The sequence below is a fragment of the Mirounga leonina genome, unplaced genomic scaffold, assembly GCF_011800145.1.
Source record: "Mirounga leonina isolate KUSES-001 unplaced genomic scaffold, KU_Mleo_1.0 Mir_114, whole genome shotgun sequence".
Lineage (NCBI taxonomy): Eukaryota > Metazoa > Chordata > Mammalia > Carnivora > Phocidae > Mirounga > Mirounga leonina.
In genome coordinates this window covers 18987849-19000799 of record NW_023270265.1, presented here as the reverse complement: position 1 = coordinate 19000799, position 12951 = coordinate 18987849, and the positions used below count along the sequence as shown (strand labels likewise).

The 12951-nt window shown below is 46.7% G+C and overlaps 1 protein-coding gene across 2 annotated transcripts in view; it reads right to left on the bottom strand.

Moving 5' to 3' along the window:
- Nucleotides 1–11657, bottom strand: part of PCGF5 (polycomb group ring finger 5) — a 117222-nt gene extending 105565 nt beyond the window's left edge. Inside the window, exon 1 of one of the 2 annotated variants that reach the window (XM_035024915.1) lies at nucleotides 11585–11657. The gene's annotated coding sequence lies outside the window, so the exon portion shown is untranslated. Of the gene's footprint in view, nucleotides 1–3860; nucleotides 4098–11584 lie in introns of those variants that run through there. The other variant, XM_035024931.1, reaches the window with a different exon arrangement.
- Nucleotides 11658–12951: the final 1294 nt, after the last annotated feature.

Below are 12951 nucleotides of genomic sequence, written 5' to 3'. Positions count from 1 at the left end.
TAACCTCAGGGTGCAACTGATTTAGCCCCAAGATGTAACACTGAAGGTAAAGAAATAACAAAATGTTATTAAGTTCAAATTTACTTGAAGTTGAGCTCCAAAATTACTCCAAGGAAATTCAAGATAAGGTCATCAATTTAAGTAGTTTCCACAAAACAAAAGGAAACAAATATTGGCTCCCTGTGTAGCCACTCTCATTATTCATGGTCATCCAAATGACCTCTTCCATGTCTCCCTTTCTTTCCTCCTACTCTTCTGACCTAAAATAGACTGTATCAGTTCCAAACTGACAGAGAGCAAAGATCTGATTTGCAGCAGAAGCAGAAAGACAGAAAAGCAGAGAGACAGAGACAGACACAGAGAGGAAGAGAGAGAGAATAGGAAGAATACAAGAAACATTTAAGAAGCAGCAAAGGTGTTAGGAGTTAGCCCTAGCCATACATCAGAAGTTGATGGGGTTCTTTTTTTTTTTTTTTTTAAGATTTTATTTATTTATTTGACAGAGAGAGACACAGCGAGAGAGGGAACACAAGCAGGGGGAGTGGGAGAGGGAGAAGCAGGCTTCCCGCCGAGAAGGCAGTCCCATGTGGGCGATCCCAGGACCCTGGGACCATGACCTGAGCTGAAGGCAGACACGTAATGACTGAGTCACCCAGGCACCCCGATGGGGTTCTTTTAAAAATTACTGATTCCCAGGGGCCCACCCAAAGCCAAATAAGTAAGAATCTTGGGACAGAGGCAGTCATTTGAATATTCAAAAATCTCCCTCAAGTGATTCTGAGACAGATGGAGGGCTGGAATCCCAGTTGTGAGGAATGATTCTAACATCAAAACATCACTTCTTAACTTTTAATATATATTTTTAAAGTTGTGGATACATGTAAATCATTCCCCAATCTACTTACTAGCACTGCCTTACTTTTTCTTTTTACAAATTTTATTTGTCAACCTAACTCATACAGATTACTTTAAAATTCATATAATACTACCATGCTTAAAATGAAAATATAGCAGCAGCCTGTCTTACCTCATTGTCACCCCCAAACCCACTTCCTAAAGGCAAACTACTTTTAAAACTTCTAGCTATCTCTTTTGATATTAAATTTCATATTCCTAAACCCACCTATAATTCATAAAAATGAGCCTATACAAATAAGAAATAAATATTAGAAATTTAAAAATAAGATGGCCAAAAAAAAAATTACTGGAAGAAGCAGAAGAGAAAGCAGAAATAAAAGCAAAAAGATAGAAGAAACACAATTAGAGGATCAGTCTAGCAGACATTCCATCATATTAGTCTTATATTCCATCATACTAGAAAGAGTGTTCATGGTCTATTTGTATTCAAGAGTAAGGTGCTAAAAAGCTGACTGCAAGCTGTATACTCATGGAGTTGAGGGAAGAGGGTTGTTGCCTGATGGGTTCACTTTAGGAAGAATGGGTAGTAAGTCAGTTTTTTCAGTGTGGGCCCCCAATGTCAGTATCTGTAGGTCTTTTCTCTAGGGCTGCTCTTCATAGGCAGAGAAGAGTCCTTCAATACCCTGCCTGGGTTGGTAATTACCTCACTCTCCTAGAACTGGGCGGAGGAAAAAGAGCACAGGGTCTCACTGTTTAGTATTTCAGAGTTTTAGTATTTAGAGTTTCATTAAATTCCTCTGTTTTCACTGAGCATTTCACCTTTACCCTCTTTTTTTTTTTTTTTTTTTGGCCTGGTAGCTCTAAATCCAGAACCGCTAATTTACTTCAACTTCTCCAGAGAAAAATGTCCAGTGTCCAGCAAGGGCTTCATCTTTCTGTATGGGATGGGGAAAGTGAACTGAGGGCTGGTCCCCTTCACAGACTTGGAATCACTCCTTATTTTCAGCCCTGCTCCAGAGCCTCTCATCCAGAGCATTTCTGGGATTCTGGGAGATAAACTGGCTGTTTCTTCCCAGGATCTACTCCCAACTTCCTTTCACGGCACTCAAGTACCAACTTTCCCCACTATACAAAGTCCACTGGCACAAGTGTGTTTGCTTTCCGTCCCCCGAAAATGTGTTGGTGTCTCCCATCTGCTGTTGCCTCTTCTCACATCCACACCATCATTACAGGGGGGTTTCGGCTGCGACTGACAGTAAACGCATGTTCAGCCCACCAAATTCTAACCTGAGGTCCCCACAACCAAATCTTACACCCACAGAAACTACCCCAAAAGATGAGTCTTTCTTTATCTTTTTTTTTTTTAAAGATTTTATTTATTTATTCATGAGAGACAGAGAGAGAGACAGAGGCAGAGGCAGAAGCAGGCTCCCCGCGGAGCAGGGAGCCCGATGCGGGACTCGATCCCAGGACCCTGGGATCATGACCTGAGCCGAAGGCAGACACTTAACCGACTGAGTCACCCAGGCGTCCCTTTATCATTTTTTAACACACTCATAGCTTTTCTGTTTTCAGTGATACACCAGATCAGCTAGGATACTTTTCCAATTATTTTAATGTTTATCATCATTTCCTTGTTTTAATCATAAAAAAAAAAACCTTATCCAAGAGAACCCTTTCTGGATACCACAAAAGACTTTTTATTTATTGACTCTTTAATTTAGCCTTAAAAGACAGTAGAATTCAGAATACTAGATTATGATTAAACAAAGAAAATGCAGGTGTTTCATGCAATAAAACTATTATCATTGACGACTCCTTGCCACTTCAAATCTAGCCTAAGGTAGTGGCCTGAACTGAAAGGTATTTGCCTCAATAATGGTCAGGTGTTTTCCAAGAAGACCTTTGATTACTGAACAGTCATCATCAATTCTGGAATCTTAGCTGTTTTGTTTCTAAAGACACGCAAAGGAGGGATGATCAGAAAGTTTAAAAAATAATTAAGCATAAAGACTTTTCTCACATCCAAACGATCATAATTTTTTCACTCCCATCCAAAGGACACAAATCCGAAGATTCTTAACCTGAAGATTTTGATCTTTAAGGCTGAAAACCCGGGACTTGTTCTAAACACTAAATTCATAGTTACAGAAATAAAAAATAACTACAGAGTAAAATACTCATACTACTTTTATCTAATTCCACTCAAAAGGAACACATATTTTGAACCTGTGAGTACTTATAATTGCCTCCTTTACTACTCATGACTTCTCTGAAAAGAAAATCAAGCATCTAGGGTGCCTGGATGGCTCAGTTGGTTGGGCAACTGCCTTCGGCTCAGGTCATGATCCTGGAGTCCCAGGATCGAGTCCCGCATCAGGCTCCCTGCTCAGCAGGGAGTCTGCTTCTCCCTCTGACCCTCCCCCCTCTCATGTGCTCTCATTCTCGCTCTCAAATAAATAAAATCTTTTTTTAGGGGCACCTGGGTGACTCAGTCGTTAAGCGCCTGCCTTCGGCTCAGGTCATGATTCCAGGGTCCTGGGATCGAGCCCCGCATAGGGCTCCCGCTCGGCAGGAAGCCTGCTTCTCCCTCTCCCACTCCCCCTGCTTGTGTTCCCTCTCTAGCTGTCTCTCTCTCTGTCAAATATATAAATAAAATCTTTAAAAAAAAAAAAACCTTTTTTTAAAAAAAAGGAAAATCAAGCATCTAATGAAAAAGATTCCTATGGGGAGAAAAAATTACATTGTTTTACTTCTCGAGCTGGTTGGTAGTTACATGGATATTCCCTTTTTAATAATTCATTGAACTATACATTTTGCATTTCAGAAGTTATATATATGTTATATTTTATAATAAAAATTACTTTTTTAACAGTTAAAAAAGAAGTGGATAAAAAGTTGGAAATTTCATTTGTTATGAAACACAGTGCCATAATCTTACTTGTCTAAAGTTATTAGACACATTGACATGGATAAAGGGAAAAAAGTCATCATGATTTTACCTTAAGTGCCTAAACCGAGTCTCACTGAATTTCGACAGTCATCTTCAGATGAGGAAACTGAGGAATTTAATAGTTAATTAGTAAGGTTACTAATTGGGATGGGATCCGCACTAATCTCAAGTGCTATATGTCCAATTAAGGGCTCCTTAAACATTTTATGAGGAGAAAGAACTTTCCACTTTTCCAAAGTTTTGAATTCAAAAACAGGATATTAAAGCTGATGGTCTCTGCTTTGACATCTGTGAATTTCCTGAGATCCCCAGGGAGGAAGCAGACATCCACTAGGTATGGCTGTGAAACTGATTAATGAAGGACCGCTCCTAGTCATTTCACTTACCTCTAGTTAGTGTAAAAATGTTACCTGCTGCCTCAGAAGTTACTCAAATGCAAACAAAGAACCTATGAGTGGTCAATAACCTTATGTTCAAAGGGAACAACACCTCTTTCCCATTCACAAGGTTTCCAAAGGAGGGATATTCCCTGTCCACTCCTGTCTTCTTGCCCTACACCATATTCTTCCCTATAGGGGTGGAACAATTTATTTGGTTAGCGTGTGACAACTGTTTCTCAGTTCTCCAATGGATGGAGTTTTTCTGTGAAAGGCATTAAGTGTAAGAGATTTGGCATCTTTCTCTTTTTCTCTAGCTGGGCAGCGAAAGGCAGAGACCTGGGTATTTCTGCTCTTTGGCCTCAAACCTTCCATCCTGCATGTTGTTCCAAAGTCTCCACGAGGGTTGGGGTGCACAAGGACATTGTGAACTTCACACCAAGCTATGTCCTCCAATCTAGGCTTCATCAATAATGAAGATAATTATTTTGTCTATTTATTGACGCTTACCTGTTTTTTAATTCACGGGGAAGAGCAGCTGTTTTTCATGGGTCCTCCTTAAAGACGCCATCACCTGCCTTTGGTTTGGAAGACAGAGGACATGGACCTGATCCCACAGCTCTCCTCAATGGGTTTCTGTGCCCACAAACACCGGTGTTCTAACAGCAGTAAGTAGGCAAGCCAAGTGGAAGCTTTCTAAGATTTTGTTCTGTGGATACTTTAATTATTTCTTCTGCTCTAGAGGAAAATATTAAACTGAGATTCAGAGATCCTGGCCCCTTCCAGAGCCAGCTCTGTCACACATATCTGTGATACGGGGCAAGTCACAATCTTTCTAGAAAGTCTTTAAAAGACTTTAGCTTCCCCATCTTCTAAATGAAGGAATAACTTCCCTATTTTTTTAAGATACTTTCCAACTCTAAAGTGCAGAAAGGCTTTAATAAATGTATTCCATAATTTAAAAAAAGACTTTGATATATATATATCAAGTGTACATATATATATACACACACATATATATAAAATAATGTATAGCTTAGCCTCATCATTCCTGAAGATCACTGCCCTCTGCCTCACGGCTGTGACACCTCACCATTCTCAAGCTCAGTGACATTCTGAGTTTACATCATCACTCATAACTGACCTCTCCATAATGATAAGCTACTCTAAAACTTCCCCACGCCCTTTGCCACCAGCCCCTGCACATCCTCTCCTATTTCTCCCTTTCCGTTGTCCCTGCTGAACCAGCTGCTACACATTCAACTCTGCTCTCTGTTGCCTACTCTCCCAGGCCAGCAGCGCCGTCTCACTTGCCTCCCTGCTCCGCCAAGGGCCCACCGGGAACTGGCAGTGCCAGTAATCTTCACACCACCTCCACATCCACCTCTCTGAGCATTGCTGGAGAGAGTCAGGAAGACAGGGGGGAATGCCTTCTACCACACTGGCCTGGCCATCTCTGGATCCCTGTGGCACTCAGACACAAAGCTACTCCAAACTCTTCCCCTTCCCCAACTTTACTCCTCACCCCCAACTTGCTTTCAGCCAATCAACTGGCCTCCTCCATTATTGCTCTTGCTTCCCAACAGAAGGGAATGGATCTGTTTCACATGCAGCCACCCTCCTTCCCAGCTCCCAACTTCTCTTTCTAAATCTGTGACTTTTTGCCTCCATGTCACATCTGTTTTTCCATGAATAACTACCTGTGCCATGACCTGGATGATCGAATGATTTATTATTCAAAAAGTGTCCTCTTTTAGAATAAAAGTAGGCATTATTTTTCCAGATATTGGTAATATTTGTCCAAACATTAGCCCATAAGTAAACTGGGGTAACAGGTGTGAACCAAGGCTGGCCTAGGCCCCCCGGACATATGGCCACTCTCTCTTGTTGCTACCCCTCCTACTTGTGGAGGGCCTGATGCAGGAGCCGCCTTCCCACCCCTCTCCTTATCTTCAGGCTCTTCCTCTCCAAGGATGGCCACAGTACTCCCAGGCCTTTCTTATGCTCTTGTTTCTAGCCACTGGCCTCTCAGATTTTCACAGTGTGATCATGGTTTACACTCACTCCATTTTCTTCCCATCAGGCACCACTCAGGCACCCGGCTGACTTGTCTCTGACTTGTCTCCACTGCCCAACTGACCCCATCCTCAAAGGCTGCTGACAATGGTCTCCCTGACGAGTCTACTGATCTCTTCCCAGTCTCTGATGTCTGCCCCTCCACCCTATCAGCCTCCACCAATCCTCCTCTCTCACCTTTCCTTACCCGGCCTTTTCCTTCTTCTCCTGCTTCTTTCTTCTCAGCATCCTGACAGCCTCTTTCTGTATCCCTCCAAGCCCACAAATATTGGTTTTTCCAAGGCTCTGCCCTAGTCATTTATTCTTTTCACCCACACTGTGAACCTTTCTCACCACTTAATCCCTTTGTAAGGATGCCCCAAATTTCCTCTATTTGCAATGGCTCCCATCCATCTGGATGGTCCATAGGCACACAAATGTGAACATATCCAAATCCAAACTTATCATCACTTCCATTAATGAGACAAACACTGACTGTACACTACTAGCAAGTGTCTTAACTAGTGGTTCTTCTTGACTATTTCAATTCCTGCCATTGCTGTCCAAAGTCACTCAGCTTCCATCTTTGACTTCTCCCTCAACTCCCTCATCTAATTAGTCAACAATTCCTGTCCCGTTTACTTCTGTGGTGTCACCCCCAACCCACCTGCTCCCACCCTAATTTGTATTCTCTGTAGCTTCTCTTCTGGAGTGTATCTTAATAGCTTCCTAACCGGGACTACCCATGGCTCTTCTGACTCAGATTAATCTTCTTAAAGCATAGCTCTAATCACGTCACCCCCCCCCCCCCATACACACACCTTAAAATACCTTTGATGGTGATCTACCGCCTAATAAATAGGCTCCTTAGCCCAGCATTCAAGATCATCACAGTACAGTCCTAACCTTGCCATGCAGCCTTCTGCCCCACTATCCTGCCCCCCCAGCTTAACCACACTCCTTTCCACTCCTGGATATGCTCATACATATATATGCTCAAAAGACTTTCATTCAAGTCTTAGTATAGGCTAGTTCCCACATCTCTGCCAGCTGAAGTCCTACTGATTGTTTAAGGCGTTGCTCAAGATGCCTTAATTAAGTCTTAATTAAGCTTCTCTGAAATCACAAAGCAATTTCTTTGTGCCTCTTTCACAGTTCTTCCATGTAATACAGCCTTTGGTTACCTGCCTTATGCTCCTTACATGACTCTCAAGCCTCTTAAAGAAAGGGTGCCAATGTCTGATTAACCTGTAGACTCCTTATACTGCTTTATATATATAGTAAGCTGAATGAGAGGCTGAGATATTCAAGTTAACTGGTATCCATCATACGTCATATAAAAGAATGAAGATGTACTTAATATCATCAAAGTTAATTATGCCAGTTGTTAGGAAGGTCCAGAAATGAACCATTTCTGCTGTTAGTTCAAGGCTATATGAATGTTAGATCAAGGATATGTGAATCATTTTACTTAGACTAACATTGCAGGAGAATTGTGCATTCTTTATTGATTCCTTAAACTACAGAGATGTATAGAGATAGACCAGATCTTAGAGATCATTTAATTCTTCCCCAATGCCCTCTCTCTCCCCAAATCCCTTGTCCTATCCCAACCACCAATGCTCCAGGTGAGAAAACCAAAGCTTTGAGAGATGAAGCTGTTCTCAGGGTCACATAAATCAGAAGTCATAATTGTAGCCATTACCATTTATTATGGGCCTAGTGTACACCAGACACTTGGTAAATGTTATCCCAGCCCCACGACAATCCTTAAAGGGAGATGCTACTACCTCCACCTTAGAGATGAGAGAATGCTCGAAAAAAGCTAAGTAACTTGCTACAGAGAGCCCTGATGGTTAGGGGTAGAGCTGAGCTCAGCCCCAATTCTATTTGGCTGTCAAGTCTAGGCTTTTCTAATTGGACACTGTGGCAGAGGCAAGACCTACCAGCTGTCTTGACTCCTGTCTCCTACTATTTCTCCAGTGAATAATTATGCCAACTAAGCAAGCACACATACTTGTAAGTTGTGAGCCATTTTGTTTGAAACTGGAGGCATGAAAACTAAATAGTAGCTTCATCACTATAAATGTTCTAAGGTTAATTACTGCCAACATTCTGACTCTTGTTAGAAAACTTCTTCAATCTGGAAAATAGGTATGTTTTCCTGTTTTTTCAATTCTTAAGTATATTCCTCAACTTAACACATTTGCTCAACCACATTCACAAAGTTGACTAAGACATAGTTTTACTCTGAGAGTTCACAAGCAGGAGGCAGTCAATGGGCTAATGGTAGGAACCATGTCTCCCCCACTTATGGGAGCTCTGGCTAATTTAGGGACTTGCAACAAGATGTCAAGACTCTCAGTCCTAACCCCTGCTCTGTCTGCAGCCTTGGCGAGCCATCTCACTGCGTCTCAGTTTCCTCAGCAAAGGGACTGGTACAAAGGAACAAATTGTGCTAAGTAGTTTCAAGGTCCCTGTTAGCTTTAAAATTTCCACTATTGCTGAGCTTACTCTTGAAATCAGATTATGCTTTTGAAAGCGATCACAACTACTGTCAAGGAAAGAGCACTCTTCTTTAACTTCAGAAGTACTGAGTTCTCAAAATATTGCTATAAGAGCAAAGCTGACCAATATCTTTCCAAAGTTTATTATTCATAATAATAAAAAGTATATTAAAGTTTACCTCTAGGGAGGTAGCATTCAGCACTACATTTGAAATCTTCTTCCATTATATCATTGACTGATTGTAGCTTTAATTCTTTACAATACCTTTAAGATGTTTAAATTATAATTTTAAGTAACTCCTTCTATCCACTCTTCCATGGAGTTACTGACATTAACAAGAACAATAAAGCAGAGGTAGGGCCTCTTGCATTCACTTAGTTACATTAATACTTCATATTAAGGGCTACTTACTAGGGACCTTCCCAAGCTGCAGCTAAAGTTGAGGTTGGTGAAAGCGTGGGGAGGGAGGAATAGAGAACTAGTAGTATTTCAAACATGAGTGAAAACTTGACTTTGTTGATTCCATTTCAATATCCTGTACTTCTCTTTCAATTAGCACAGGTAATATTTTTAATCACCCACAGTCTTCTACGGTAATACACTTTCTTTTGACGAGGCTCTATATGCCTTATTTTTCCTCACACTCAGCATCTTAGGATGTGATGCTCAAACCCAGCTTGTGCTGTTAAACAGCACAGAAGAGGAAATGAATCAATCAAAAGAAAAGTGGAAGAAAAAAACTGTACCATCTTAGTGCCTTGCTCACAAAAGGCACTGCCTTTCAACTGTCAAAGATAGCCCTACCAAGAAATCAGGAAAAAGAATTTATTCATTCAGGAGTCAACACTGAGTGCCTAATATACGCCTGGTACTGTTCTAGGTGCTAGAGTTACGGCAGTGAGCAAAACAGGCCAAAATCCCTGCCACAGCAGAGCTTACATTCTAGTACAAAGAGATAGGACTTAAAGACAAAATAAAAATCATTTCAGATAGTGATTAAGTGCCATGGAGAAAATAAAATAGGACTGGGTGGGTGTGCTTCCTGGGGTAAGGATGAAAAGCTATTTAAGGCAATCAAGAGGGCCTTGGCTGAGTAGATGCCATTTGACCTGAATCCTGAATGACAAGAAAACTTTTCTCTTAATCCTACAACTGTGGAGTGAGGTGGGAATGAGTCAAGTTAGCCTTTAAGGGTGGTCGCAGTGGTTAAAAGTTCTGTATTAATGGCAAACTAAGTTCCTTTTTGGATTTGGCTTGAAACACTCACTCAGACACACACACACACACACCCCAAAGCCTAAATCTTTAAGACTCCTACTTAGGAGCCACTTGTTTTTCTTTTAAGATTCACTAACTTTTAAAGTTTTTGCTAATTACTTTAGCGGTACTTAACCACAGGCAATTACTAGAAGGACTCCTTCAGAACCCAATACCTCACTAGACACCAACCAAATTCTGAATGAGACAGGACCCAGCCTCGCAGCGAATCAGCGCTCCTCCACCGACTCATTAATGTAGCCAGGTGGAATCCTGCAACCCTTCCAAGAATGGGAAACAAGCTTCGGGAAATCTGGGGTACCTGATACCCCCAAGTTCCCCAAAATTGTGGAAGGGGGAAAAGCAAGCCGCCGCTCTTTTGCATGAACTCTCCCCCGCCCCTCCAGGCGTCATCGCTGCAGAAGGGCGGCTGTCCCTGGGTCAGAGGCACACGGCGAGTACGCGCGCGTGTGTACCCCGCATGAATCATCGGCGCCCGGTCCGCGGGCGATGATTCATTCACCGCCCTGGAGCTCACGGCCACACGTTCCGGGCGTACTATGACCGCCGCACACGCAGCTTCCTTAATATTAAACAAATGTTTCAAAGTACAAATGCCTGGAGCCAGAACCGTGTACACCCAGGCCAGGCGGCGGAGAGGAAACAGCACGTACCGGCCGCTGCCCAAGTGCTCCCGGGGCCGGGAGGGGAGCGGCGGACACGTCCGCCCGCCCTCCCCCACCCCCGGGCCTCTCGCCCGGCCCCCGGGTCCCCGGTCCCCCGGCACGCGCACCGCCGGCGCCCGCAGGGGGCGCGGAGGGCGCACAGGTGGGTCCCCGCCCGGCCCTGCCTCCCGCCCCTCCCCGCCCCTCGACGAAGGCCGACGCGCCCTCGCCGACGCGCCTCCCGCTCGCCCCTTCCCTCTCTGTGACATCTTATATAATAACCCGAGCTAATCAAAACGGAAGCGACGCGCGCTGCCGGGGCCCGTCTCCCGGCCCGGGCTGGATGCTCGCGCCCAAAGCCCGCGGCCCCCGAACTAGGCACCCGGGCGCGCGGCTCCGGGGCGGGGGGAAGGGCCCGAGCGCCGCCCCGCCTCGTCCCTCCTCGCAGAAGGCGCTGCTCCTGCCGGTCCCCGTCAGGAAGCCGCGAGCGTCACAAACTGCGTCAGCTTCTTCAAACACATTTCATGGTCTCCCTCCAGCCCGGGAGCCGGCTGCTCCCGAGGCGGGGCCGCGGCCGGGGCTGGAAGGAGCCCCTCTGGGGAGGAGAAAGTTCCTCGGGGCCCTCCCCTCGCCCGCACCGCGCCCGGCCCCGCCGCGCCTCCAGCCCCTCTCCGCGCGACGCCCGCCCCGCCGCGCAGCCCGCCAGCCCGCGCCAATGTCAGCTTGGGCAACTTGTGACCCCCGGGCGCCGGGCGGCCCCCTCCCGCCCGCCAGTCTCGCCCGGCGCCGGGGCCTCCCCGCTCCGCCGCCCCCCCTCCGCCCCCCGGCCCAGCGGAAAGCGGCGACGCCACAAACTTCCCCGGGCCGCGCCGGGCGGGGAAGCCGCCCGGGTCCCCGCGCATCGCCCTTACCTTGCTCTCGGGAGGCCACGATCCGGGCGGGCCGCGCGGGGCGCGTGGTGCGCGAGCGCGCGCGCGTGGGGCGGTAGGTGAGGGAGCCCGCGCCGGCGGGGGCGGGGCGGGGCAGCGGGGGTGCGAGCGGCGCGGGCGGGGGGGTGCCGGCCCGGCGGGCGGGCGCGAGGAGAGCGGAGCCGGCGGTGGCGGCGGCGGCGGCGGCGGCGGCGGGCGCGGGGCGAGCGCGCCGAGGGGGCGGAGGAGTTGCCGTGGGTTTGTTTACGCATTGCTGCCCGGCTCGGGGCACAGCCCGCACTCCCTGATTGGACACAAACTGGGGCACAGCCTCTCGCCGCCGCCCGCCAGGCCTCCTCGAGCAGCCTCCGCGCAGCTCCCGGAGCGCCCTGCCCGGCACGGCCCGCGGCGGTGCCCGGGCCTGGAGGGGACCAGCCGCGGCGGCCACTGGGGGCGGGCGTGGAGCCACTCGTTCGCCCAAGGCTCGCGATCGCCCACCTGTAGTGGCCCGACCTTGGCAAGGAGAAATTCGAAACTTCTGAGGCTGGAGACTTCGTATCATTCAGCCATAGAAGGGGCATTTCCCTCCCCACCCCCCCACCCCCCCCAACAGACGGAGGAAGCTTGCCCTTGGATGGATGGAAAGCAGCAGCTCAAATGTACCCCTTCAGCGATGGTCACGCCGAACCTTCCTCTATAAGCTATCCATCAGAGCTGTTTCTTCCCGGCCTCCAGGTTCGCTGCTTGTATTCTGTCCTCACGCAGCATTCAAAGTTGCCATCCCAGAAGTGACCTTGCCACATGATGCCTAAGATCCCAGATGACTCCCCATGGCCTCAAACCCCAATTCCTTAGTCTCAGAGTCTTCCACAGCTGGGCCTCCACCAGTCAGTCTCCTCCTCTCCACGGCCCAACCCTCACCCCCCAAACCCTTGCCTATGGACAACACTTTAGATGCCTCTGTTCTTTCCAGACTGATTTTGATCCTGCTGTGTTCTCTGCCAAAAATCCCAGAAAACCCTGTAGGTCCCTCAGCTTGTCAAACCCTCGTAAGCTCAGCTTGTCTAGCATCTCCTACCATCTCTGTGCAGTCTCCCCGAACCCCGTGCAGAATCCACCCCTAGTAGTTGGCATCAGTCTGGCTTGAGGGTCAGTCATGTGCTTACTCTGTGCCCCCATTAGTCTGTGGATTCCTTAAGAACAAGAGCCTGGTTTTAACAGGGCCCTGGGGATGGGAGAGATGAACGCTGTAAGAACAAAATTGTTACTGAGTGTCTGCAGCTCTGTTGGTACTAGAAAAACTCAAGAGAGTCTCTATCAAAGGGTCTCCTGGTACTCTGCAAACCTCATCTTGCAAAAAGCAAACACTT